This window comes from Meleagris gallopavo, chromosome 3, assembly GCF_000146605.3.
Source record: "Meleagris gallopavo isolate NT-WF06-2002-E0010 breed Aviagen turkey brand Nicholas breeding stock chromosome 3, Turkey_5.1, whole genome shotgun sequence".
Taxonomy (NCBI): Eukaryota; Metazoa; Chordata; class Aves; order Galliformes; family Phasianidae; genus Meleagris; species Meleagris gallopavo.
The window spans coordinates 21,374,214-21,379,638 of record NC_015013.2 but is presented as its reverse complement, the minus strand read 5'-3'; the positions used below and the strand labels follow the sequence as shown (position 1 = coordinate 21,379,638).

Sequence of the window (5,425 nt, the reverse complement as noted above, 5' to 3'; positions counted from 1 at the left end):
CTCTGGTTCCACTGTGGGTTACTCTCACTGCATTGCCAGAAACTTGCTCCTGCATTGGATCTCTGTAATCTGCATCCTCCTTCAGGCCTCAGCCACTGCCACCCCATGAGCTCCTCTATGGGTGCATGAGGAGATCTGCTCTGAGCAGTGCCCATGGGCTGCGAGGGGATGGCCTGCTCCTCCATGGGCCTCCCCTGGGCTGCAGGGAGCTGCTGCCCTGTGCCTGGAGCGCCTCCTGCCCTCCTGCGCTGCCCTGGGTGCCTGCACATTTTCCTCTGTCTCCTAGCTGCCAACAAAACCTTGCCAGGTACATCACCTTTTAATATCTTCTTGTTTATCATGTGATAAACACTATTGGATATAAGGAAGAAGTCTTTTACAGTGAGGGTGGTGAGGCACTGGAACACATTGCCCAGTGATGCAGATGATGCCTCATCCCTGAAGGCATTCAAGGTGAGGCTGGATCAGGCCCTGGGCAGCCTGATCTAGCTGTGGTGTCCCTATTAATTGCAGGAGAGTTGGACTCAATGGCCTCCAGAGGTCCCTTTTAACTCTAAGGATTCTATGATTCCACAATTCTATTCTTGCAGAGTGTCTAATTGAAGCTAACTGCCCAGGTCAGGAAAGAACAATAATAAAATCCAGTTGCTTGAAAATAATTACTCAGGCAGTAAAAGTCAGGAAATTAGTTTGCAAATTGTGGGAGGTTGTTTGTCTGCTTGTTCTAAATGCATAATTGATGTTCCTTTTTTTCTTTCAACCTACCTAATTAACTTCCTTGAGTTTGCACTTTTAGTGTTTCTGTTTTATCAGTATTTTATCTAGCAAAATGTCTTTTACCATTTAAATTTTTCATTTTTATTGTATACTAAATGGATTTTTTAATGTAATTATTTAATCTAAGAAATGCTTTTTTAAGAGGGTCACCAAATACCTTTAGAGGCAGTATTGGAATATCCTCACATGCTTCTGATACCATTACGAGAGCAAGTCCACTACATGAAGTTCTGAAGGATGGCTGATGGTCTGCTAGAACAGTCTGTATTTGCATCATGTATGTCATCACACACAAGGCCAGAGAAATTCAGGTACATTTGAGGCTGTCTGAGTACAGTTTAAAAAATTATTAAAAAGGAAGGAAGGAAAAAGAAAAGAAAGAAGAAAAGGGGGAAAAAAATGAAAAGGAAGGAAGAAAGACAAAAAGGGAAGGAATAGGAAAAAAGGAAAGAAATTACGACTTTTTCAATGGTTTTGAATGGTCTGTTTTAAGAAGTGTGATACTCTGGATCAAACAATTACTGTACACCCTGTATTGAAGGTAGAGCAAAGAAACAACTCATTGACAGTAGAGTTCATTTCTATTGCATTTTTAAACAAATGCAATCACAGACTGCTATCGTTCTTGATGAATAAAATGTTTTATAAACCCCACTATTGCTAATATAGTGCCACAAATTTAGTTTGTTCTTCATACTTATTCCACTGACATTGTGTTTGTCATGTGTATGGGGACTGCTGAATTATGGCCTGAACCTCTGATTGCTCACCTGAGGCAAGCAGTGACTCAGCCATGGGAGCACAGGTGAAGGCAATTCACCTGTGCTGTGCCTGGCTCCACCTCTCCTAGACCCATTTAAGAGCTGACCACCAGTGGGGAAGGATCTCTTCTGGAGATCCACTCCACTGGAGTTTCCCATGTGAGCCTAGGTTATGGTGAGTGTGCCTATCATTTCTGTTTCCTGCTGTGGTGTAATAACATAATAGCCAAGCTCTCTGTTATATCTTAACGTCTGTATATTCATTAATTGTACAATGCTATACCATAACATTAGTATATTCATTCATTGCACATCATTCTTGAGGTACTCAATTTTTTCTTATTTTATCCTATCTGTCAGTATAATAATTGTTAATTTCTTCATTTGATTTCCTTAGAATTTTTTTGCTGTGTTCTAACATGCAGAGCTTTATTTTCTGAGAACGTTTTACAAATTTTGAATCAAATTAACCATATTTTGAAAGTAAAAGCAATAGTAATGTTTATATTTTTCACAGCATTCTTGAGCCCAAAATAATAAAAACTACACTTCAAATGAGTAATATATAATAGAACTTGGATAATACCATTTCTAAATGGACGATACAACTTTCTTTTTCTAGTATCTATTTTACTAGTAGATATCTCACTCTTTCTTATGTAACATTAAAGAGAAAAAATGAAGCAACGGGAGCTTATGAAAATTATGATTTATCTTTTTGCTTTATCTTTTGTTAATTAATAAAAAAATATAACATTAATGGAACAGAAAACACTTTTTTTCAAATAACTACTTTTGGATCCAAAACATTCTTTAACATTTAATTGTTATTTTTCTAGATAATTTTTCTAGATTTTTTTTCTTTTGGAGCGTTGTGAATCAGTCAAGTGAGGTGAGAGAGAGTGAATAAGGTGCAAATAGACGAAAATATGATGGCTTTATGTAGTTAAAGTACTTTCTGTTTGTCTTGGCTGACCATCATGACCATATACTGACAGAGATGTGATGGTGTAAAAACATATAGAATATTATTACTGTATTTTTATGTTGCTAGTTCAGATCACAGGATTATCTTGCACTTGACTCTTAGTAGAAGTTGCTTCAGACTAAGATGTTGTATAACAGTCAAGTTTATTAATGAAGAAAGGAAAATGTGATGCCATCATGATCTTCTTATGTGTAGAATTTGAGAGACATAGTAACACCTGTCCAGGTTCATATCAGGAACCTGAAAATCTGCTTTCTGCAATACAGCAACCATTTTATATTCTAGGATAATATTTATTGATAATATATGAATATTATGAATATATATATATATATATAGAGAGAGAGAGAGAGAGAGAGAGAAATGGCAAGTAAATTATAGAGTAACCAAATCCAGGTGATCTACAAAGCAGTAGCTTAATTATTCACCTTTGGTTTTTTTTTGTTGATGATTTTTGTTTAATTTTTTAGTAAAATTCGTATATGAAAGTAAATACCACTCATTCTGGCTGATAGTGGTATCTTGTTCAACTTTGATCCAAAGGAAATCCTTTAATTCTTTCTTATAATTCTTCCTGAATGCACAGGCAATTAGTAATGAAGTCTTCAAGGACTAGAAGGCACTGTGCTTTGAGTGAAATGGAACTTCTTTGTGTACTAGCTATAATAATTCCTCTTATATTGAGATTTAGTGAGAAAGTTGAATGTGGAAGGATGGTGTCAGCAAATACTCATTTTTTTTTTTTTATGGTCATGTTTTAAGTACTACATGGGCAGAGAGACTTTTTTGCTCTTCTTAGCAGAGCCATTTTTTCCAGACCTTATCCTTGTTCCATAGCACTTCACATAATAATGAATAAATTCTTTAATTAAGGTGAGTTTGCTTGGTACAAAGCCTGTCAGACTTTTGTTTCATGGATAAACAGTGAGTATGCATTAGTATTGAACTTCACTGTTCTTTGAGAGCAGGTATTTTAGGATATAAAGCTATTAGAAGGTTGTCATTCACACTAAGAATTCAGCTGCATCATTTCACAGATGAGAAGACTTCAGAATCAAATTCCTATTCCAAACTCCAGAGTTTTTCCGTCCCCCTCCTTTCTCAGTGAATGTCCACTCTCTTTTCAAAGGATTAATGCACTGTGCATGGTATGAGAGGCACATGTAGAATTTGCTCCTTATTATCTGCTATCACTTAATTCTATTTCATTTCAGCAGAATAAGTGAGGTGGACTATCATTTTCACATTGGCATCCAAATTAAAAAGTCTTGGGCTTAGTTTCCAGCTGTAATTTTGTGTTTCTTTACCTGCCATTTCCTTTTTGGATTTGTGCTCGTGTGTTGCAAGTAGCAAGTAAACGTAGCTCAGAATTGGTTTGTTAATTACATTCTGTGGATGGCCCAGCATGGATGTCCTTGAGGACAGGCATTTCATTTCCACTTACAGATATGATATTCCAGTGTGTTGCAAAGGTTTCAGTCAAAGCTAGCTACATCAGCGCTAAGGGAGGTTTGAGAGCCTGAAGGCTAATGCACAGTGTGAATAGTTTTCTGTTTAGGTTGAATAAGTGGCCTAGCATGTGATACAGAAAACATTCAGAAATAAATACTGCCTTGAAAAAGTGCCTCTTGCCTGGTAAACTACTTCTTTGAGTCATATTCTTTTGACATTATTTAGTAAGTAGCAGTTTTATTGAACTGTGTTGAATTGCATTTTGACAGGGGATTGAGTACTTTCAAGAATTTGCTTTCCTGCCAGCAAAGTAAAGTAACACTTACTTCCTGCTGCCCTTACTGTTATTTTTTGGATGCTCATGACTGAGCCATAAGCCCAGTTTCAACGTTACTTCAAAATGATAGTGCTCTCACTGACATGCATACAACCTCTCAGCTAGCTTGGCTTCTTCCATTTGCCACTTGCTTAGCACATATCTTTTCCAGTTACTTTTGACATTATTTACAGTTTATTCTCTCTAGTGGAGAAATTTCACTCCCAAGAAGAGTTCAGCAGTATATTAAGAAGTTAGGTAATGGTTGTAAATGACTGTTCCTGCTGTTGACAAAAAAAAAAGCAAAACCAGAATTCACCTTATATTGAAAGGTGCTTTATCGACCTGTAGCAATGCTAGGAAGTAAGTTAGCAAGAAGTCATGTTAATTTCAGCAGCCTAAATGCTTTTGACCACAAGAGGAGTAGAGGAAGACAGACACCAGTGATGACTGCAGTAGAAAGAAATAGATTAAATGAGATGGAGACAAATAATCATACAGGGCAGCACTAGCACCATTCTTCAGTGAGAGTGTAAAATCCCTATTGCTTAGGGTGATTAATGTTTAGACCAGAGAAAAATTTTTACCTGACCTTGAAGCTACTGATCAGCTTTACCTTGAGCAGGAAAATGGGAGAGATACTACTGGAAGTCTTACACCTCAGAATTATTTTAGACATTGGGTCAGTTGAATGTCACTTGGCTTTCTTCGTCCAGCTTTGCCAAACACTTGATGCTTCACAAGAAGATACAAATTCCCTTCTTCCCTCCTCTGATCCCCGTTTGAGTAAGTCAACTTGACAACTTTAAATGTTGAAAGTTGACAGGACCTAGCCTAATCCTTGTAGAAGCAGCTAAATCCTGAGGTTGATATGCAAATACACTTTCCTTTCACCACCAGTAGGTCAGTTTTATGTTCCTTGTCTAGAATAGATGTATGAACAATGGAAGTAACAGGATTTTTTTTGTCATTAGTTGCTCCAAATTACATTTACATTTTCTAATAGTACATGAATAGGAATTGGACCTTGTGGTGCTTCACATGCTAATAAGATTAATAACCGTCCTCAGAATTAATGAGTGTCAGACTTAAGTACTTTACTTGTTTTATTGCACAGTGCATTGGCAGTTA

The 5,425-nt window shown here is 36.9% G+C and overlaps 1 long non-coding RNA gene across 1 annotated transcript in view; it reads left to right on the top strand.

The window, feature by feature from the left end:
• Positions 1 to 1,662: 1,662 nt before the first annotated feature.
• LOC116216439 overlaps positions 1,663 to 5,425 on the top strand; it is an 8,194-nt gene continuing 4,431 nt past the window's right edge. Inside the window, exon 1 of the long non-coding RNA XR_004159174.1 lies at positions 1,663 to 1,713. This is a non-coding gene — a long non-coding RNA (uncharacterized LOC116216439). The remainder of the gene's footprint in view (positions 1,714 to 5,425) is intronic.